Raw genomic sequence first — 24,715 nt, 5'->3', positions numbered from 1 at the left:
CGTACATGTACTATAACGGAATGTCACAGAGAAACTGACACCATATTTTGCAAGAAGTATCAAAACTCGAAAGGTTCAATACATTACATGTATCAACTTATGGGAATCAATACTGTGACAAGAATCGATCTGCCCATCACTACTGATCCTAAAGTGTCATCTCATGCAGCAACATTGAAGCAGACACTTGCTGTTGTTGTGGATTTAGTTGCTGCCCTCGAACCAAAAATCGTCTGTGGTGTTGGTCAAAATTCAGTAAAACTTGCTTCCAATAAAATCAAAGAAAGTTCAGAGCACTCTGAAGAAAAACCAGGCTGATCAGAAGTCCAATGTAAGAAGGTTTATTCTTTGTTCAGAGATGACATCCAAATAAAATCATGTGAGTTGGTGGTCCGGACCAAGAACTGAAGCCAAAAGGCTCGGGCACTGACCTTTATACCTAGTCTTTCTCTCTCTCTCGCTCACTTTCTTAAGTTTTTTAACCGATCTTATGTGTAGAATTACTTTTATTTTTTCTAACACATATGTCACAACATCACTTTTATGTCACTTGAACCCTGACAGACCCCTAAAACCAATTAAAAACGGTTGGGGGGGCCTTCCTTCTCAAAAGTGTCAACCGCAGCACTTTATGTCTTCCATATCTGATCTCCCCCCTTTGATGTATCCCAATCATCCAAGTTTGAGTTGGTGTGCAGGTTGAAGGTGCTTGGACTGGCCTAAGGGTGTGTGTATGTCCCAGGCCTTGCATGTACTATGGTGTCTATCAGCCTGCCGGTGTGTCCCGGTGTCTCCGTACTCCAGCTCCCCCCTCCTTCTCCTGTCTTGCTTTTACAATAGGGGCTTCATTCTACTATTATATTTGGATCTTGCTTGACTTTTTCTTTTAAATTCACACAGTGATAACATATTGATGATGCAGTAGTAGCGTATTGATAACACAGTGGTAATATATTGATTATGTATTGATAATACATCTCAACACACAGTGATTATGCTTAGATTTTGGTGCTCTTGATTACCTTTTAACTTAATTTGACAGGATAGGATATACATGTACACACATACACATGCATATATACATACACACATGTATGTGTATGTGTGTGTGTGTATATGTGTATATATATATATATATGTATATATATATATATATATATGTATATGTATACATACATATACACACACATATATATATATGTATATACATATATATATATATATATATATATATATATGTATATACATATATATATATATATATGCATTCGCACGCACATAATGATCAGATAGTTGTTGAAAACAATTGCCCAATGAATATTACATACAGTGTAAAGCATTGTATTTCATGTCTCCATCTGCTAGTGGGCCATCACACTAAGAGTATGCATGCATTATGAGGTTTGTCTATTCAAGTGCTATAATTTGTTATTTGTACAGTGCTACACAGGCACCGCTCCAATTGAGTGTGTGTCCAGTGCTGTGCTGCGCTGCTGTGCGAGCAGCATGTTACACACTGTCCGTAACAATAACTTTGTCAGGTAACAAACTGCGTCAGACTCGGGATGGGTTCAGTCAGGAAAATGCGGCCCAAGCCGCGCTCTAGTGTGCTCACCTGTAAGTGCACACACATGTCTGTGTGTGTGTGCGCATTGGGGCGGAACTCTGCCGTGCGAGACACAGAGAGCAGAAGAGATTTGTAAAGCCTCAGTTATGCCTTCGCCTGGCACACCTAAACAGAGCGCGAAGGCATTTATACTTGCCGTATTCTCCATTAAATTATGCGCCGCAAAGACAGGGGGTAGTAGAGAAAAAATACTATAGGAAGTAGTAGAAGCAGGCAAAAAACAGTAGAAGTAGAAGCAAGTGGAAAACCACGGAAACAGCAATAATGGCGGCACGAAAAGTACCCAGGGTACATTGCACGTCACATCTGGATATGGAAAGCCAAACCAAGACCAATGACCAAACGTTGATATGTGGCGTGGTTGGAGTGAGAATGTGTTGTTACACTTCATCTACCTGACTTTTGCTTATGGCATAGGCGGGGAGTTCCTGGCCCAGCACAGTGGAGACCCTGCCCTTTTTATCTGCCAACACCAACACTGCCTACACTACGGTGACACAGGGCTGTTGAAACTCAAGTTTTGCTTTAAGTTACTCAGGTGTTAACGAGTATGCCATGTGACATTTCATAGATAACATAGTTTAAAAAAAATAAATAAATAGAAAAACACATCACACGGGACACAAACTGCAGTCTCCTGTGCTTGTTAGACAAATCAACCTCCACTTCCTCTAACTTAAACTCTCCCACTGTTTATAATAATAGAGCTTGATCAGAGGTCAGGGCTAAGTCTTGAACATCTTCAAACCCTAGAAACACTTCCGCATACACCTGATCTGTGTAGGCCTGCTGGGACTAGATTTAGCTAAGATGAGTAAGGACAGCAAAGGCAATTAATTTAATTTAGGCAATTAATTTAATTTAATTTAGTTTTTCTAGTGGACCATTCGAGCAAGTCTGGCTTCTCTGCTGCTAACGCTGCTACCGGGATACAGCTGAGGAGAAGCAGGTTGCTAATCCTATGTACCGGGACACTGCTAATGCTGCTTGCCGTGCTGCTGTAGCTCAGTCGTAACTGTAACTGATGCTGAGACTCTACTGACTGCGTGACTGGTAGATGGCGGTGGGTGGAGCAGCAGGCCAAAACACAAATTCAAAACATAAACATGATTTGTGGACTGTAATTTTTTTTTTAAAATGCAAATATTCTGGCCGTACTATTGTTGTCGGTGAGATCAGTATGTTATATGAACATTATTCCTTAATCTCTGTGACATATTAGGATGATTTTACGACTATTTGCTTTAGATTTCTTACATATAGCTCCTTTAATGTTTGTTTGTGAAATGGCCCATGTTCTTTTGTGATTTTCCAAAAGTGGTCTATGGGAAAAAATTGAGTATCTCTGCTCTAAAGGCTCTGAGAAAAATGGATATGTTTGTCTGTCCATCACTTTCATAACTGCAGCTGCAATATAAGGTTAAAATCCAAAAAGTTCATCCTCAGAGGAGCAGGAATGAATTGAGGACATTTTGTGACAACCAACAGTTCTTTTCAAAGTATGTCTGAAATAAATCTACCAGAACAAGCTGAATGTCGCAAATGTTTGCTGTGTTTGTGTTTTTTGTAAATAGCATCATTTAGTCATCACACACTGAAAACAGCTTTTAACGAATCTATCTGCACATAGTTCAGTCTCTCATCTGTCTACAACACATTGATGCTCATCTGTACGAGATGTTTGTTTTAATGACAGAGAGCTGTTGGAAATAGTTCTGAACAATAAACTAAAAAGAAATCAAACCGCCCTTTTAGTTGTCAGAAGTGTGTTGGGAAAGAAAAAAAACAGGCTTCTTATTAATTTTATTTTTACAGCTGACCCTCTTGGCTCAAATGCTGTGGACAGATAAAACCGCCTCTTGCCAAACTTGAGTTTTAATGACAGCTTTAAATCTCACTTTTCATCCTGCCAAATAAAAACACTCCTCTGCAACCAAAACACCAAATGCTGCTCTGGCTTCACTTTCTTCTTCTTGGATCTTTGTGCTCCTCCAGTCCTGAAACTGAAGCCAAGCAGCACCTTCCTCTGATGGGCCAAGGAACACCCCAAAATCACTCACCAAGTCTGTTTCACACCAACTCCTACGATGCTGTTTGAGACGCTTTTCATTTTGACTAATATTAATTTTACTGTTTTAAGTCCAACATGGTCCTGAAACATGAAATACAGCAGAACAACATCAACAAAGTCATTTAAATTATTACATTTGAAAAGAAAACAGCTCAGTTAAAACCAAAGACTTTCATTCTACAAAGTTATGTTGGTCTGAGTTTATTTTTATGAAGAGTCTTTTTCATGCAGTCACCTTTAATATTTATTGGATAAAACTAAATTAAAAGTAGAGAAACTCTTCATTTTCAGCCTCATAATGAACTAAATGACTGACTGTCCATAAAATGGACAATTATTTAATAATTGGAGACAACCACACAGAAAGTTATCGCCGACAAACGGTTTTAACAGTAAAATGGACCAATCACAGAGCACTATGCTGCCAACACTCAGCAAAACAAGCCAATCCCAAACAGCATATGGCTCTCTTTGTGTTGTTATCTCAGCCAGACATAAGCATTAATGCATTTGACTGTGCACATGTGCGACTGTGTGTATCCGTCTGCCCGCAGCCACTCTTACAAACTACTGGACCAATCAGCCTAATATTTTGTGTACACATGTATGACTGTATGTTTAAGGACCTCTCATGGTTGCAGTGATTCAAAATTGTTGTAAAACCTGTTTTATTGACTGTTTATACCGTCACTGACTGCTGACTCCTCATTCCTCTTGACTGGCACAAGTTTTCCAGAAATCAGCTCGACTAAAAACCACAAGCCTTACCATCTGTTGCAGGACATATTTTGCCCTGGTTCAAAAACTTGGTTAAAAAAAAACCCTGACATCCATTAAAAGTTTGGTCTCAATTTCACCCCAGCATCTGTAGATTAATTCTATACCTAATCCACTAAAGTTAGTCACAATACCAGATGAATCAGTCCCCCTTTTTGTTAACGTGCTGCAACTCCATCAAATATAGATGAGGCACTATTTGCTTCTAGGGAGCTTCTGAAACAAGCTGCGCCGCGTCTGCTGCAATTATAAGAATGACCTGTGATCAGCACGGGAGGCCACCTGGTGGAGATTTGCACTTTTCTAACTTGTTGTTGTTTCTACATCTTCTTATTCTCTATTTTTGTGATGATATATTTCAGCTTTCAGATTTTACAGAGTTGATCTGAGTCCTAACTTCTTTCATTCAACATAGTCATTACAATTAATAAATATTAATCAACACATCACATAATGAAGACAGCAGACAAGAGTGAAAAAGACAGTAGCAGGTGAATGAGAAAAGAAGATGATGATGTAGTCCAGTTCCTAATGTATTTTCATTAAAAATTCTTGGGGAGTCTATAAACTATACATTTTTGGAATTATTAGAACATGAGGAACATGAAAACTTATGTTTCCATTTTCTTTCAAATTCACTATGGTGGCTATTTTGGATTTTAAAAATGGCGAACATTCACCAAATTTGAGCTTGCACATGTAGCTCCTCTATCAATAAGCTGTTGCAGCGCATCCTCTGTAGGTGGTGGCTTGTATCTATCTGCCTTATACTTGTCAAAATGTGCCATCTCAGCTCTGGAATGTTTCCCATTGTGAATCCTTTTGAGTAACAGGAAGCACACAGAAACCTAGTCTAGTGCTTCTGTTGTTCCTCCATTACTCAGAGCTTCAGTGATGCCTGATTTGCCACTTGCAAATAGTTTTTGGAGCTCCCTAACAAAGGCTCAAGATAAGACGCAAATCAGTGTTGGCTTTACACTTGCAAAATTGGTGCTTGAACACTAACTGTTCAAAGATGTGAGGCCAAACATTGGCAATGCAATGCAGGTGCACCCAACATATCTAGCATACTGAATATCTGGACCTGTCAGGGACTCTGTCGGCAAACTACAGCTGATGAGAGCGCAAGACACAGGTTGAGAACAAGCAGCTTGCAACAAGCTCGCTTTAGGATTAGCTCCATCCTTTTCTCCAAATGTGGTCACTTCTGGCTCCAAAAATCCAAGATGGCGATGGCCAAAACACCAAAATGGAGGCTTCAAAACGGGAGTCCACAAACCAATAGGTGACGTCACAGAACAGGCTGCACTAACAAGTTTTTCGTAGGTCTTCCATGAAAAGCAATGCACTCAAATTTCATACATATTCCACGTATTTTGAAAGGCTGCAATCACATGACAAATGCACTGACGGCAGTAAACAAGGAAGCAGACCTGAAAGCAGTCCATAAAAAAAACAGACTTTTGCTAAAGACTTTCCCCTGGAGTCACATGTTTGGATCTGTGTGAACTTTGAGTCATTTTAAGGTACGTCCTCACCATGTTTCTTTTTCCAAATCTAACCACAGTAACTTTTGTTGCCCAAACCTAACCTCTGTGACTTTATGTTAATTATGTAACTATATGTTAAGATATAATATGAATCATTCTGTGAGAATATGTTGCACAGTGGCTGCGTCCATTATTTTCTATAGTCTATGCTGAAAACAAACAGATTGAAGTGATTTAATTTAACCCACAAACCAGTCTCAGATTCTCTGTTACCAACCCAATCACTGGAAAAAAGTGTTGGCATTGTACCTTTGACACATTATGATATAAAGGAAACGTTAAATTTTTATGTTTGTTTATGTTTCAACAATGCTGTGGCTAATGTGTGCACCAAAACCACTAGATAATGGTTAGGAAAAGATCATGTTGTGGCTTAAAATACAAATTTTTGGGGGCACAATCCCCGCTGGAAAAACAGCCAGAAGTCCCAAAAAAACACTCATGTTTGTGGGCTATAAAGACACTGGAACTGCAGTGATGGCTTAGTAAAGACAAAAACTAGTTTGTTAATAGCTGGTGTTGAACAGTGGTCTGTAGCTTGACAGACGTAGTCTCTCCATGCTGTCACAACATCCCATCATTCTGAACCTCCCATCCAATCAGATCTCTTCAGCTGACTTTCCCTACTCCAAACTCAACACAACCTGCTCTGTAAATGAAAGAAAGAAATCCAATACCTAACATCATATCCGATATTTAATCTGTGCTCCTCTTCCACTGCTGCTCTGCTGTCACTCCAATAAAAAACATACAAAATCAGCCGACAAAGAGAAGCAGACAGAGGATGAACCAGAGAAGAGAATAAAGAGAATAAAAGTGTGGAGAGGAGGCAGATATCAGAGCCGCTCTTAGCCAGTGTTTGACGAGCTGATGTAAAACTAGGAGGCTGGTCACTTTCAGGATGAGGAGACGCTGCTCCTGTCAGACTCAATCCTTCATCTGTGATAACACAAAGGGAGCCAACACACAGTTTCATTATCATCTCCGTCTCAGGTACAGACGCAACTGAGCCGCCACTTTCTGTCTGCCCTGAGAGGAATCACTCAGACAGCTGTAGGTGAGCTGGACTCTTAATACAGGCTCTTTACTTCTTCACACTGAAGGAGAATCCATCTCTACATGCTCAGGCTGTTTATCCAAACCCACAAAAAGATCACAAAGACAGAAAATATATCAGGCTCCACTTTGGGGACATTTGTCTAAACTGGTGCACAAAACATCTAAAATATTCCTGGTGATAAAAATCACGGAAACACCTGAAATATCTTTACAGTTATTCGATGGAATGTCATGTTCTTCAGAGGAAAAATCCTTTCAACATCCTACTACCAGCACCGTGTTTATGCTAGCATGCTAACTTGCTACATGTTGCTGGTGTCACTTATTCGAGTTAATCATCTCAACCTTTTTCTCCATGTCACAAAAAACATTAAAAGTAAACCGCCATTATCTCCTTGGTGAGGCGTCAGAAATGAGGCGACGTTATTCTTCCACTGTACTGAGGAACAAATACGTCAGAATGTATGGTGAATGCAGTTGCGGTGAGTAAAGGCCCAGACACTATCTGTGAATTTTGTTCCTTTATTATATATCCTCCATGATGAAAAAATAACATTCTTTGCTGGCTTGATGCTAATGGCAGTACTCACTGGGTTGCTTAAGTGCCTCTGCTGTTTCACCCCAACATTTTTCCTTTTTTACTCTGTGGTAACATCCCTAGAGGAATATCTAACAGGCTGGGGTGTTGCTGTCATACAGTTGTCCACGGCAGCAGATCACTCTGTGCTTCTATTGGTCAAAATGACGGCTGTGATGGGAGAAGTCGTGGAAGACAAAAATAAAATCAAACATGCTAGACGTTCTGTCGGGACGTCGTAAGGTGTCCCAGACGTGGCGTTGGTTGTTGTTTACTATGACACGCTATACGAGATGAACAGTTGATTATCGGGTACAACACTCGTTATTGTTCATGATGCCAGCCAACACTGTATGACAGCCGCGGCCAGCCAGAATCGGGTTGATATTGTGTAGTCTGAACCCAGCATTACAGGTTTCTGGTTGGCAAAGAGCTTCTTCTTCTCTGTCTGGCTTAAGAGGTAAGGTTAATACTTTGCCTTAGAGTGTCTCTCATCAAATAAAAACTAAACAGTGACGTGAGAGATTAATAAATTGTCAAAGGTACCAATTTTAATGCATTGAAAGCCATTAAATGACCTGCATGCATCAGCAGAACATACATTATCTCTTCTTGATAAGCAGCATCTTGCAGTTCAGTGACAGCTCGGGTACAATGATGTTAACGTAACATAGTCAAGGGTTGTGGATTTAACATGCAAAGGGGACCCAGTGTGCTTTTCTTTATTTTCTATAATGTTAAAATGTTGGATTTTAATATTAAACATAGCCAAAGTCTCAAATGATGAGGTAAACACATGTAACAGTAATCCTCGTGAGGCTTCGGACTGTTCTGAATACTCCACTTACTCTCCAAAGGGTCAAGCTGTCGTCAGATTGTGATTTCTTTATGTGATCGTCTGCTCCAGGCACGCTACTGCAAGTGTTTACATGACATACACTGCTACATGTGGCTACATGCTAAAGTCACGGAAACATGTAATCTTGTTGCTGATGTTTGTAATTTATCCCTGATTTCTGAAGAGGATGCTGAGAAAAGTACTCAGTATTCTGGACGACTCTCACCCCTTGTTTGCCACTCTGGAGTCATATCAGAGCACATCAGTATATCTTGTGCAATATTTCCTTCTTCCTTTTTCAGAAGCGTCATCTGACGTGCGTCATGACGTGTCTTTATCAGCTGGTAGTATCCCGGAGGCGTGACCAGCCTGGCAATCCAACAGATTTTCCAGACTGGTCACGCCCCCCGCCGCCCGGTGTTCTTTGTAGGAGAGAGTCCCAGGTGTGTGACAGCATGAAAGCCCCCTCATCCCGGTTGATGGTGTTCCTGGCCCGCCTCCTGATCTCTATGGCCTCCTTGATCCAACGTTTGAACTTGTTGCTTTCCGATCTGATGATTTTTGCGTTGTCCCAGTCCATGATGTGATTATTTCTTTTGCAGTGATCTGATATGGCTGATTTTAGGTTCACCTGCTCTGCTTTTTCTTTTTGTGATCTTGTGAGACGTCCTGTCATTTCCTTTTCACATTCTTTTTTATGTTCTGTTTTTCTTGTATTGAAGGTTCTTCCTGTTTCTACTATGTATGTTTTTTCACGTTATGCATGGGATTTCGTATATTACGTTGCATTTTTTGTCCGTGTCTATCCTGTCTTTTGGGTGAACTAGGAGCTGGCGGAGCTTTGTGTGAGGTTTTACTATTGCGTTTATTTTGTGTTTTTTCATTGTCCTCTGTATGCGCTCGCTGATCCCCCTGATATACGGTATGGTCACCATGTCTTTGTAGCTGCTTTCGGTTTTTTGTTTGGGTTTTATTTTGTTTTCTTTCTGTTTTTCTTTGTTTTTGACTTGCTGTTTCCCTTTGGTTATGGCCCATTTTGGATACTGGCAGTGTGTGAGTGCGTGTCGTATGTGTTTTTCCTCCTCCTGTCTATCCTGTGATAATACCAGCTGATAAAGACACATCATGACGCACATCAGATGACGCTTCTGAAGAAGACTGAAGTGACAGTTGAAACATGTCAAGGTAAACTACATCTCCTTAAAAACTCATTGTCTGGTAAAAAGAAACTTTCTACACTTAATCTATTTTGAGTAGACAAAATGAACCTAATTACACCAGGGATAAAACAAGATCAATTGAACTGAACTGAACTGAACTGAACTGAATTGATTCAGACCATAATCCTTCTGGAACATGTGCGGTTATGAAGAATTTGGTTTAAAACTTAAATTGGTGATTTTTCATGGTAGAAAGTGCCTCTCTATTACACTACTAGTGTTTACATTATATACACCATCAGGGAAACATGTTATCATGGTTGCCGATATTAATTTCTCCTCAATTTCACATCATATTCCTGTTGGAACATGTCCAGTTGTAAAGATTTTGGTATATTCCTTGGTGATTTTTCACAGTAGCAACTACTGCTGACAGTCAATTCCCAGCTGTAGGCTACACTGCTACATGTAGCTTTGTGCTAATGTCAGGGAAACATATAATCTTGGTTGCCTGAAAATGAGCAGAATAGCTTCTCTTTAACTTTACTTTCTCACATTTACATGCTATCAGAAAGACTGAGTGAAGGAAAAATATTAGCTGTCAACCATTTAAATCTCCCTCCAGATGTTCATTAAAGGTAAATCTCTGCATTAATGTCATCTGAAGTTTTAGCCACACGTCTCAAGTTAAAGCCGGACAGGAAACAGTATGTTAATGAACAGGTGAGTGAATAATGAGCAGGAACAATGACCAGTGAACAAAAACCACAGAGAGTAAAAACAGCTGGAATTACTGAGGGCAAACAAGTTAATGTTTTTCTGTCTTAATTTTCTTGTTTCAAAGTTTCACTAATGGAAACTAAACTGACAGCAGTGACACAACAAATGTAACTACACTGTGCACTTTCAGCAAAAGACTAAAGCTGAGTCAGAAGTAGATGGAGGATGATGCTGTTGTGACCAAAAATGACCTGAAACAGAATGTAAAGAGTCTGTATTTGCAGTTTTTCTGATGAATAACAAAGCTGCAGAGAGAGGAGCTATCTGACAATCAGAAAAGATTCCAGCACTTAAAACATGCATAAACATCAACCCGCTAAAACAACACCTAACTGTCCTTGAAAAAACACATTCCCCACTAACTTTACCAAACTTGATTCCAAACTTGACTCTAAAACTAGGCTACATCTCCGCCCTGGACTGTTTTCAGGTGGCACATCACCTTTTTTTTTTTTTTTTTTTTTTTTTTTTTTGCACATCACATTAGTTTAGGAAGAGGAAAGGGGACACAATCAAATCCAATTACAGTTCATGACAACCCCTCTCCACTTCTTAAAATACTATCTCATATATAAAAAATAAATAAATAAATAAAGGAAAAGGAGAAAAGAAAAGAAGGAAGAAAACAAAGAAAAAAGAAAAATAATAATAAAGACTATATATACATCTAGACATAGGGTAAGGTGTTGCGCCACATACAGTCCAGGGCACGCGGGAGTGGAGAGGGGTGTCCAGGGGTGGGCAGGGACCTGAGGCACCCCATAAATTTAAAGACCTCCCCTCCTTCTCCACCCTTCCTCCATATTATTATTATTATTGTTACTCATCATCTTTATTAATATTGAATATTATTATTATTGATATTATTTTTACTATTATTATTGCAAAAATTATAAGTTTGCATTGTGGTATTTCTGTTTTGCTTTTTTTGCTTCTACTTTCTTTTCATTTTCTTATTTATTTGTTTATTTATTTTATTTATTTATATATATATATATTTTTTTTTTTTGCTCCCTTCTGTTTACTCATTTCTATTATTATTATTATTCCATTTGCCTGTCTGACAATTAAAATATTTATTATTATTATTATTAATATTATTATATATATTAGGGCAGCACGGTGGTGTGGTGGTTAGCACTCTCGCCTCACAGCAAGAGGGTTGCCCGTTCGATCCCGGGCGTGGGAGCCCTTCTGTGCGGAGTTTGCATGTTCTCCCCGTGTCAGCGTGGGTTCTCTCCGGGCACTCCGGCTTCCTCCCACAGTCCAAAGACATGCAGATTGAGGACTAGGTTAATTGGTAACTCTAAATTGTCCGTAGGTGTGAATGTGAGTGCGAATGGTTGTTTGTCTCTATGTGTCAGCCCTGCGATAGTCTGGCGACCTGTCCAGGGTGTACCCTGCCTCTCGCCCGATGTCAGCTGGGATAGGCTCCAGCCCCCCCGCGACCCTCAAGAGGATGAAGCGGTTAGAAGATGAATGAATGAATTTATATATATATATATATATATATATATATATATATATATATATATATACAGTTGAAACCAGAAGTTTACATACACCATATAAAAAGGCACATAACCTTTTTTTCTCACCGTCTAACATTAAATCAGATTAAACTTTTCCTGTTTTTTGGTCAATTAGGATTTCCAAAATTATTTCTATTTGCTAAATACCAGAATAATGAGACAGATAATTGTTTAGACAATTTTTTATTACTTTCTTGAGAGTCAGAAGTTTACATACATTTCATTAGTATTTGGTAGCATTGCCTTTAAACTGTATGACTTGGGTCAAACGTTTTGGATATGCTTCCACAAGCTTCTCACAATAGTTTGCAGGAATTTTGGCCCATTCCTCCTGGCAGAACTGGTGTAACTGAACCAAGTTTGTAGGCCGCCTTGCTCGCACATGCCTTTTCAGCTCTGCCCATAAATTTTCAATAGGATTGAGATCAGGGCTTTGTGATGGCCACTCCAAAACATTGACTTTGCTATCCTTAAGCCACTTTCTAACCAGTTTGGCAGTATGCTTAGGGTCATTGTCCATTTGGAAAACCCATTTGCGCCCAAGCTTTAACTTCCTGGCTGATGTCTTGAGATGTTGCTTCAGTATGTCCACATAATGTTCTTTCCTCATGATGCCATCTATTTTGTGAAGTGCACCAGTCCCTCCTGCAGCAAAACAACCCCACAACATGATGCTGCCACCCCCATGTTTCACAGTTGGGATGGTGTTCTTAGGCTTGCAAGCTTCCCCCTTCTTCCTCCAAATGTAACGATTGTCATTATGGCCAAAAAGTTCAATTTTAGTTTCGTCAGACCACAGGACATGTCTCCAAAAATTAAGGTCTTTGTCCCTGTGTGCATTTGCAAACTGTAATCTGGCTTTTTTATGTTTCTTTTGGAGTAATGGCTTCTTCCTGGGAGAGTGGCCTTTCAGCCCATGTCGGTACAGGACTCGTTTCACTGTTGATAATGACACACTCTTACCAGCTTCAGCCAGCATCTTCACAAGGTCTTTTGCTTTTGTTCTTGGGTTGATGTGCACATTTCGGACCAAAGCACGTTCATCTCTGGGACACAGAACCCGTCTCCTTCCTGAGCGGTATGATGGCTGGACATTCCCATGGTGTTTATACTTGCGTATAATTGTTTGAACAGATGAACGTGGCACCTTCAGGCATCTGGAAATTGCACCCAAGGATGAACCAGACTTGTGCAAGTCCACAATTCTCTTCCTGATGTCTTGGCTGATTTCTTTTGATTTTCCCATGATGTTACACAAAGAAGCAGTGTGTTTCAGGTGTGCCTTAAAATACATCCACAGGTGTGCCTCTAATTAACCCACATGTTGTCAATAAACCTATCAGAGGCTTCCAAAGACATGACATCATCATGTGGGCTTTCCCAAATTGTTTAAAGGCATACTAATCTGTATGTAAACTTCTGACTCTCAAGAAAGTAATAAAAAATTGTCTAAAAAATGATCTGTCTCATTATTCTGGTATTTAGCAAATAGAAATAATTTTGGTAATCCTAATTGACCAAAAACAGGAAAAGTTTAGTCTGATTTAATGTTAGACGGTGAGAAAAAAAAGGTTATGTGCCTTTTTATATAGTGTATGTAAACTTCTGGTTTCAACTGTATCTATATCTATATCTATATCTATATATATATATATATATATAGAGAGATATATATATATAGATATATATAGATATATATATACACATATATATAAAATACCGTTTTTTTTTACTCTCAAATCACACACACACATGCACACACAAAACCACAAATGTTGTTGTTGTTGTTTGTTGTTCACACCTGGTTTATCTCCCCTGTAATGTCACTGTAATGTCATATTGCACAATAAAAAAAAAATAAAAAAAAACTAGGCTACATCTGAACCATCAAACAGCTCCTTAAAAAGTCCAAAAATGTCTTCTCTTTGCAATATGTTCCTATTTTCCAAATTTGTCCTCACTTTCCCAAAATATCTCCAAAATGTCTTCACTTCACAATAGTATACAGATGAGTATTAATGTCAGGCAAAAGAGAAAATGAGAGGATGAAAATTATTTTTTGAAATTTTGCAAGCATAATAAATAATAAATCATTAAGTTGAAATGTTTAAAATAAAACTGACATTTAAGATTAAAGTCAAACTTTTGAGAGTAAGTCAAATTACTGGCGTTAGTGTACATATGGCTGCCTCTACAAAATGACTTGTGTAGATGAGTTGATAAAACTGACCTTCAGACAAGGAACACAACAAGGAAAACTGAATGACATACAAGGGATTTGATGGTTCCACCTGCATGCAATACCAAGAGGACATGTTGTATCACAAGTAGGGCTGCCTCCGACCAAGTTTTTTACTAGTCAACCAATAGGCGTCATTTAGGGCCATTAGTCGACTAGTTGCTCGCATTTTTACGATAATAATTTAAATTTAATAATTTAATTAAATGATAAAATTTAGGTGGGGCAACACAATGGTTTGGGTTGAAGGTCTGAGAAAGAATAGTATCAGTAACATTGTTAACACTGTGCTACATTACAGAGAAATACAAAACTGTAGGCCTACTAATGACCCTTCATTAATATAGGCCTATATTTTGTCTGCAAGTGCACATCACACACTGAGCGAGCCCCCTGTTAATTACCCTGTTGGCAAAGCAGTGATGATTGTGCTAAGTGGCTAATGGGCATGTAGTTACTTCCGTGTTTCAGATGATACGTCATGTTTGTAGTTGACGAATGAAAATAAGTTTACATATCACCTTGGGTTCATCCTTCACCTTCTCAAAATGATCCCAAACTTTGGATTTGATGTCCGACATGTTATAAACTAGCCTGTGTAATAACCACAGGTACCAGCCCAGTTAATTCGGGGCCACACACATGCCGCATCTTTAACTGCCTGAAAAGCATGAGGTCGGGCGCTGGGTACTACTCTTGTGCCCTTTTTGTGCCAGCTTTCAAGAGCGCTGCAGCAGTTTGCATCTGAGGTTGCTAAGTAACCTTAACAAGCACTGTATAGCCTATAAATCCTGAGTGCAAAGTTTGTTTTTATCTATCTTCTTTAATCGGATGTTATCTTTTAATCACTGGATCTCCAAGCATTAGGAGGTTTTATCAGCCAGACACTACCCGGCCTGCTTGACAGGTGGGAAAACTTCTGCCAGCTGACAGCACAGCGATACATCAATTTCAAATAATTTCAAATAATTTAGTTGTTTAAGAAGGGACAGTGTACATCAATGAACATTCCTTTTAAGGAAAAAAAGAAAAGAAAATGTAGATGCACCCAATTGCAGCCAAGGGCTGATTTACATTGGTAGTCCCCTGCCAGATGTTTGTCAGCATGGTTCCTAAAAAATAATTAAGAATCAATACAATACACATAAAATATGCAGTTACAAAATATAAAATACATTAAAACACATAACAATCTTATTGTCACAGTATAAAGTCACCCAGCGACACATAACAGTAGCATTACACACATTGTGTTGCCTCCAGTGCCTTAAGTATGTGGAAGCTTTACGCCTTGTTTCTGGATGCAACCAAGTAAGAAGCAGACGGGGGAGAAACTTCTTGAACTGCTTCATTCACTCCCTTCCTCCATAAACCGGCTGATTTTTAATTTGGGCTCGAATGACACGGCCCACCGGCAATCAGAGCAGACAAAAATGGATTTTGTTGCTCTTTTTAACCTTTTAAAAAACTGTGGAAAGTCTGTTTTTATCAGCGGTCCCCTGCCAACACTGTCCCACAGTGCAGAATGGTTCAGCAGGCTCCTCGCCCTCAATTCATGGATCCAGGCTGCCTGTAGCAATTATGGCTTTACTTTTATCGACAATTTTAACCCATTTTGGAACCGGTCCCATTTTTTCAGGGCTGACGGTCTCCATCCGAGCAGGCTGGGCAGCAGCATGTTAGCAGCTAACATTCAGCACGCTGTACAGTGTGCCCCATGTGACTGACTGTTGCGTACACTGGAAGCACACGCCCCCATGCTTTCCTCCTTGGTACATCAAGCATACCAGTCAGAATCTCAAATAGATTTAATAGACCAGCTTCACCATGGACCAATAGCAACCCAAAAAACTTAGTTCCTGTCACACCTGCTTCATTCTCACTACATTGTGATGATGAGTGCACGTTCGGCATGAACATTAACTTGGCCGTGCTGAACGTGCCCTCTCTTTTAGATAAAACTTTTATCATAAATGACCTGATTTTAGATAACAAGTTGGACTGTGTTCTTTTAACAGAGACATTGAGACTTGGCACTGACACACCAGTTGTTCTCACCGAGGCTTGCCCACCAAATTTTAATTTTTTATTTTCTACTAGGGGAGGTAAAAGAGGAGGCAGAACTGCTTCAGTGACCAAAAATACACTAAACTCTACTGAAGTTTTTTTTAACAGCTACACATCATTTGAGCATCATGCCTTTGTTTATAGCAGTCCTATTCTTTGTATCACAATTTACAGACCACCCCACCATTCCACCTCTTTTATCAGTGAATTCTCAGAACTGTTATCAATCACACACACACCACCGATAACAGATTTTTAATAACTGGTGATTTTAATTTACATGTTGATAATACCTCTGATTTAATGTCCAGAGAATTTTTAAACCTTTTAACCTGCATGGTTTTTTAACAACACGTCACACAGCTGACTCACAACAGAGAACATACCCTGGACCTGGTCATAACCTATGGTCTGTCCACTGGTGTGTCCTCTGTTGTTGACCTGGCTGCGTCTGACCACTACTGTGTGTATTTTAACATCACCAGTTTTAGCCATCAGGAGGCCCCGGTGAGAATGGTGAGGAAACGCTACCTAACTTCTGAAGTGGCTGCAAATTTTATCGAGATTTTACAGAGCACTCCTGCTGAAATTTTACCTGCACCCTGTGATTTTATTGTGGACAATTTCAACAGTAAATTGAGATCAACACTTGACTCAGTGGCTCCACTTTTAACCAAAACCACAAAAACAAAACCTACACCCCCGTGGAGAAATAATAACATCAAAAAGTTGAAAAGAAAATGCAGGAGTGCAGAGAGGAGGTGGAGAAATTGACAGTTCATTTTGAAATATTACATGATCAACTCAAATCCTACAATAAAACAGTCAAACAGGCAAGAATATCCCACTTTTCAAAACTCATTTCCGATCATGAAAACAACCCCAAATTTCTTTTCTCCACCTTCAATCTTTTAACCAACACCAATTTTAATAAACATTCAAAAGAATGTAATTTTTAACACACATGAACAGTTGCTTTTACCTGAGTAAACACTGGAGAGTTTTGCCCTGGTTGACGCAAGGACACTTGGTCGAGTTTTCTCCCAGGTAAACCCAACAACTTGCCTTTTAGATCCGATTCCCACATCACTTTTAAAAACATTTCATGGATTCTTTGAGGAACAGATTTTAAATATAGTAAATTACTCTCTTCAGATGGGTGTCTTCCCCACTGCCTTCAGAACGGCAGTGGTGAAGCCCCTTCTGAAGAAGAGTAATTTAGACCCCAACATTTTTATAATTACCGACCTGTATCCAACTTACTGTTTTTAAGTAAGATTTTAGAAAAACTGTTTTTTAACCAAGTAAATGACTTTTTAAATAGAAACAATATTTTAGAGAAATATCAATCTGGTACCGAAAAAGTCCTTTTAAAGATTTTAAATGATATCCGGTTTAATACAGATTCACAAAAACTCACAGTCTTGGTACTACTGGATCTAAGCGCTCCTCTCTGGTACTGTTTTTAACTGGTTCAGCTCTAATCTCACAGATCAATGTTTCTTTGTAAGTATGGATACATGTTCCTCCAGAACACATGAAATTAGGCGTGGGGTGCCCCAAGGGTCAATTTTAGGTCCAATTCTTTTTAATCTATACATGCTTCCCCTTGGGGACGTCTTCAGGAGGCACGGCTTCAGCTTCCACAGTTACGCAGATGACACACAGCTGTACATCGCTGTGTCTCCTGATGACACAGGGCCAATTGATGCCCTTTTTAACTGCATTTTAGATATCAAGTCATGGATGGCAGTGAATTTCCTGCAGCTCAACCAGGACAAAGCAGAGGTTTTAATTATTGGGAAGAGACAATGTCTGAAGAACCTGGGCATCATTAGCTATGTTTCCATCCAAAAGTGATTCGATTCATTGGGAAATGCCCATTAAAAGAAATACGAATCCTGTGTGTTTCCATTAAATGTACGGACTTTGGTGAAAACTACAAAGTTTTCCGCAGAACTGGAAACAAAACAAGTCTTGCATTCTTCTTTTTCTACGTTTTCTGGCGGTTGGCAACCAGCTTGTAAATGCAAGCCAACCCGGAGTGTGGATATCACCATGGAGAGAGGTGTGCTACGTCAGACTTAATTCGAACATAACTGTTTCCATCCCCTGTTTTGCAAATCAACATTTTCTCGAATCAACCAAAACCTGGCTAAAGCGAGCATACTTTAGTTTGTGCGAATCAGGGGATTTTAATTCGAATTTTGGCGTTTCCATCATAATTTTCCGCTGCGATACTTCTAGATGCGCATCTAAACAGGCTGATGGAAACATGGCTATTTTTGACTCTGAGCTTAGTTTTATTCCACACATACAAAATGTAACAAAGATAGGTTTTTATCATCTTAAGAATATAGCCAGAGTCCGCCCGTTTCTCTCTCAGGCTAACACGGAGGTGCTGATGCATGCTTTTATCTCTTGTCGTTTAGAATATTGTAATGCTCTGCTCTCTGGTCTTCCCAAAAAGACCATCTCTAATCTGCAGCTACTCCAAAACTAAGCCGCACGAGTGCTGACGAAGACCAGAGGGCGGGCGCACATGACACCGGTTTTAAGATCACTGCATTGGCTCCCGTGTGTTTCACGATCGATTTTAAGGTTCTTTTATTAGTTTTTAAATGTCTTAACGGTCTTGGGCCATCTTATTTGTCTGACCTGCTTTTATCATATCAGCCCTCACGGATGCTGAGGTCCTCCGGTATCGGCCTTTTAATGATTCCAAAAGTTAGAACAAAAACCCACGCGGAGGCTGCATTCAGCCATTATGGCCCTCACTTATGAAACAGCCTGCCAGAGAGCATCAGGATTGCAGAGACTGTTGATGTTTTTAAAAGGAGGCTCAAGACTCACCTTTTTAATTTGGCTTTTAACTGATTTCTTTTACTCTTTTTATTCTTCTATTATATGTTATCTTAATCTCTAATGTTTTCAAGTGATTTATTTTTAAATCTTTATGCATTTTATTATTATTATATTTCTAAATCTTATTTTTTTTTTTAAATCTTTAAATCTTTAATTTTTTCTAAATCCTTAATTTTATATGCATTTTATCATTATTTTATCTCATACTTGTTTTATCCTATCATATTGCCTTTTAGTCTTTTAGTTTTCAGCTCCAGTGTTTCCTCTTGGGGGCCTCCACACTGAGAGGTGTGTCCGGTCTCCCTGCGGGGACGCCGTCCTGGAGATCCCTCAGGTACGTTGGTGGTTCTTCAGTGGCCAGCCATGTTACTATATTGACTATATTGACTGTGTGTGTGTGTGTGTGTGTGTGTGTGTGTGTGTTTATATGTGGGGGTGGGAGGGGCGGGTTTTCAATATTTTTAGTATTTTTGTTGTATGTTTTTATTTTGTGAAGCACTTTGTGCAGCATTTTTAATGTATGAAAACTGCTATATGAATAAAGTTTGATTGATTGATTGAAATGACCTATGAATTCTTGCCGACTAATGACCTTTCTGTTCGACTAACGTTTGGTTGACTATTAGGGGGCAGCCCTAATCACAAGACAGAATTTGTTTTTATTTTTGACATATCAACTTTAATCTCAACATTTGGACTCTATCCAAAATTCAATTTAAAACAACAAACAAACAAACAAACAAAAAAACACCCTCCTCTGATTTATTTTTCTTCTTAAGCCTGGTGCTCATTCTTAAAGTTTGACTTAACTCTTGTCATTTCAACTTTATTCTCAACATGTAGACTTTATCTTGACATTATGACTTTACTATTAACATTCTGACTTTATTGTCGAAATGCGGGAAAAAAAATCCTCCTCTGATTTACTTTAACCATTTCCACTTTATTCTCTACCGTTTGACTTTATTCTCAACATTTTAACTTTATTTTTAGATCGCAAAGTAAAAAAAAAAAAAAAATCTATTCATTTTCTTTCTAATGTATGGCTGTAATACTTTCCTGTAATAATGTCCTCAGTTTTCAAGAAAAATCAATAATTTCTTGAAACATTTCAAAAACAATTTCAGAGTATTAAAGTACTATAAGATAAGAAACAATACTTCTACTTAAAATGTTCAGGTATATTTTCTGGCCATAAACTTAAAGTGGTCCTCACAAAGATAGAAAACAGGAGCACACACACCCACTCTCTCAGGTGAGAGACATCATGTGAAACACACCTATTATCATATGAAGTGTCCTATTATCTGTCTAGAGGAACCAGAAGCAGCTGACGATGTATCACACTCACAACCTGTTATGCTAATAAGCTCGTTAAATAAGTTAATTAATGTGCTGATTAGCAAACATTCCCATGGGAACAGAACTCTCCCATCACTGCTAATCATATCAACTGTACATATTAATGGATTTAACTTGTTTTCACTTCAGGTTTTTTTTTCCTCATTAATATGCTAATTTATACAGTGACACACTCAAAACTGGAAGACATCACTGAGTCAAAAGATGTGACTTAAAGCCTCTGGAAACCCAAATCCACAATAGCCTTCTAACTATGTAATTTAGGGTCTTATTTACATAATATTAAACATGTAAAACAATTAGAAATCAGTTTCCATCCAAATTCGAAATATCTGTCTTTTAAGTTTTTGTACATTCTTGAAATTGGGTTTGATTTGGCCGTGGTTATCTCTGAGATTTATTACACAATAAATTCCAAACCAATCATAAATCATCAGTCAGTTGTCTCATCCCGCCCCAGTCTGTAGCACAACACAGCAGCATGTCATGTCCCTTTCTTGGGAACAAGTTCTTCCCCGCTCGCTGCCATGTTGTTTGTGTATCAAGCATGGGGAGGAGGGGTAAGCCCACTCTGAACTACGGGAGCCCAGCGGGAAGCATCGGTGGCAGATGTTAAACAGAAACTCGATTTTCGTTAAAACAAATCGACCTAAACTACAAATTCGAATTAATCGATAAAATTGATTTATCACCCAGCCCTACAGTCTAGATATACTGAATTCTGTTTAGTTAGAACAACATATCAGCAGCTACAGCAGAAACATGCAAATTCATCCAATCTTACAGTGCTGATACTTTTTGAACATCAGCTCTGATCTGTGTGTGTGTGTGTGTGTGTGTGTGTTTAGGAGCGGCTCTTATCTCTTACCCAGAACAGTATCAAATGTGAGTCTGTGTGTGTTTTCAAGTTCAATCAGGCACTAATGAAGCCACAAACACTCACACAAACCCTGGGGCGCACATACACTGTACACATCCTCCAGTGTTTACTAATTTTTCTCACTGCAATTCATTATGTCACACACACACACACACACACACACACACACACACACACACACACAAACACACAGTTTCATTAAAACATAAGCTAAAGTTTGTCTGAGAAATCAAACACTTGTCTCTTTTCCAGGGACTATTTCCTGGACTGAACTCAGAATAAACTCAAGAATTACTTCTATCAAGAAAAAAAAAGTGAGCATTATTTTGACCAGATTTTTGGGTCATTTTGTTTTGAAAAAACATTAAAAATAAATTTCCTGTGCAGCTTGAAACTGAAACTCTCAATTTGTATGATAAGATTAGTTTTAACCTGAACACAGGAAGCAGGTCAGACTGTCAGAGCAAATATTTCACAGAGGAACACTGTTTGTTTTCCTGTGCAGTCTTTAAAATGAAATCTAAATTTTTTCACATTTTCGCTCTCTGTCTGTTTCATGTCCGGCACTTTTGTTGTTTGATTACTGTTTTATCTTGTAACATCTGAAGCCTTTATGGATGTGATTTACTGATGAAATGTTACATTAAAAAATAATTATTTGGAAAATAAAAGATAAAAAACAAAAGGAAAATAATGTTTAACAACAATCCTTTAAAACACCCTGAATGGTTCCTTATTTTACTCCTGAACACAAACCAAACACATGAATCTAAATCGGGCTGGTTTGTAGCTTATGATGGATTTTGTGGCTCATACAGTAAGGTTTTTGAATGCATTAAGGAAGTTTATAAGACATTAAATGCTTAAATTGTCCTTAATCCACACAATTATTGCAATTCATTTGAGATTACTAATTAATGTCAGAATAAGATTACAAGTAGCCCTTAATTTGTATTTTAAAATGATGAAAAAACCTGCACAATGTGCTTCTCGAAAAAAGTAAAGAACAGAAAAAGAATTATCCCAAAAAATATAAAGAAACATTAAGATGCTGTTTTTAGTCTACAAAAAATAAAAATGACTCTTACCTTGAATCCAGGGCTGTCCAATCACTGCCAGTTTCACAGGAGAGCCAATCAGTGAGGGAGAAATGTCCGAATCCAGGAAGAGAAGAAGAGGTCCAAGTATTGTTCCAGTCCTGATTAAGTCCTCTGTTTATGTGTCTGCAAAGAAGAGAAGAAGAGCTGTTGTTAGGAGTGGCGCCAGTTGAGGAGGCAGGGACTCTCCTTGTAATCTTTATCCAGAGGCATTTTGGGACAGGTGCAGGTTTCTCTGAGAACTGGGACACAGAGAGATTGGACTACAACAGAATGGAAGATCAGGTTCAGATCTGAGTCTGAACACACACCGAGGAGAAGAAAGAGGAGGAGTGGACTGATCTCAGGACAGCTCAAACCACTGATACTGACATAAAAACTGTAAAAGTCTTAAAGTTAGCATCTAATATCAATTTTTCTAATACTGTTAACTCATTATTTAATTTCATTTAGTTTTCCTAGACACACTGAGGTTCAGGGTCCAAAACTAACTTTTTCCTGGTAATTGAAATTTTTTACCAGCCAGGCAGATATTTTACCAGCCAACCAAATAATTAATAATTTAAAGGAAAAAAAGTCAAGTCACTTAATGCTGCCAGTGGATGAGACTGGGGGATGGCGGCGGCGGGAGCAGCAGCAGCAGCAACAGCAACATTAACTTCCGTCTCTTGGTCGTCGGTCGGTAAAATCTCAGCCTCAGCAGGTTCTTTTGCTTTAGTTTTTTGTTTTTTGCGGGAGACTCCGCAATACCCGGCCAGCATCGCCACATGATACTTTTTCTTACTTCTTCTTCTTCTATGGGGGTTCAGAGCATGGAGGTACATTAACAATAGGTTCATTCGAGATGAGCCAGGCCTGTGCAGATTCGATCACCGGCAATCAACGCACAATGCATACTGGTTAGTTTTGTGTCCGACTTCATCCCAACTTGCTCTGACGTATTACAAAAGTGGACGGTGATAAAACCGCGAGAGCAAGGCGGCCACAGTTTTTAGAGCCAGGTGCTGCAGTTGCTCTCCACCGACTGCACCGCCTGGCTCCAGCTCTGACCTGATCTAACAGCTGATTGGTTTAGATGTCAACTCAACAAGATGACGTTTTAGATAAACTTTTCATTTTTGTTGAATTTTAGAGATTAAGATTGTATTTGTGTTTGTAAAGGTTTATTCTGTGAACAGAAAACATGTTGTGTGACTGATGGTGAAGTTTAGTTGTCAGAAACTAAATACATTCATCATAAACTATATAGAGTCTACTGTATATTAATATTGGACTTTTTTAATTATTTAAGTATTTAGCAACACAGAGACCGGTGGTCAGTGGGATGTAAGGATTCTTAAACTAACATCTGTGCAGATGTGAAGCCCTGGCTGTATCTGACTGAGCCTTGTCTTGTATTTTTTTTCCTCTGAAAATATTAACCTTAAAGTCAAACATAGTTTATTTAGCCTGTGTAGTTGAGGGGACAGGTCAAACTGATATGATGCTGATTTACAGGAGAATTCATAGAGGATAAACCATGAACATAAACTACAGTACACTACATACTACAATAAATTAATCTATCATAAAACTATCATTAAAACAACTGGAGACTGAGAACAAACTGATATATGGGTCTGATCACTTTTTTAATGAACTGACATCATTCCAGACAGAATGTTAGTGTGTCTGTGACTTCCTGTACGGACTGAAGGCTGCTGGAAAATGTTGGGAAACCGCGGCTTTTTGTCACCGCCCCCCGCTGCGGCCGCCTGCTCTCGTCTACTTTCCAGGCGAGGCACAGTTCATCTCGAACGAGGCTATTAACAAAGTCGCGGAGTGAGAGAGTGGTACATCCTGTCAGCCGAGGGGTTTCCTATCTGTGCAGCCGAGCACCACAGCACGTCCACGGATTATTACATCCAGACGGTCCCGGTGTTTCCTCCGCAGGCTCCACTTCACTCAGCTTCACTCAGCTGCCCAACAAGCCTGCTGCTTCTTCCCACTTTAACCTGAATAACAAACCAGGGCTCGGTGCTCTGGTTGGATCCAAATGGAGAGCCGGGGCTAGCTGGGAAGCTAGCGGAGGCTAACTGGCTGTGCCTCCCTCCGGTCATGCTGCGGCTAACGCTCCGCTAGCCTCACAGCTGCACCTCGCCAACGAGCCTAACAACAGCTATCCACCTCGGCGCGCTGGAGTAACGTCATGACTGATGCACTTACGTGACCAAAGATCGTCTCTGCCTAAAATA

At 39.2% G+C, this 24,715-nt stretch overlaps 1 protein-coding gene across 2 annotated transcripts in view; it reads right to left on the bottom strand.

Moving 5' to 3' along the window:
• Positions 1–24,715, bottom strand: part of LOC117263568 (semaphorin-6D-like) — a 501,073-nt gene that overhangs the window by 398,645 nt on the left and 77,713 nt on the right. For both annotated transcript variants that reach the window (XM_078176102.1, XM_033637073.2), the window contains exon 2: positions 22,473–22,607. The gene's annotated coding sequence lies outside the window, so the exon portion shown is untranslated. The remainder of the gene's footprint in view (positions 1–22,472; positions 22,608–24,715) is intronic.

Source organism: Epinephelus lanceolatus, chromosome 16, assembly GCF_041903045.1.
Source record: "Epinephelus lanceolatus isolate andai-2023 chromosome 16, ASM4190304v1, whole genome shotgun sequence".
Classification (NCBI taxonomy): domain Eukaryota; kingdom Metazoa; phylum Chordata; class Actinopteri; order Perciformes; family Serranidae; genus Epinephelus; species Epinephelus lanceolatus.
The sequence above is the reverse complement of the archived record's forward strand: the minus strand, read 5'-3'. Positions and strand labels throughout refer to the sequence as shown.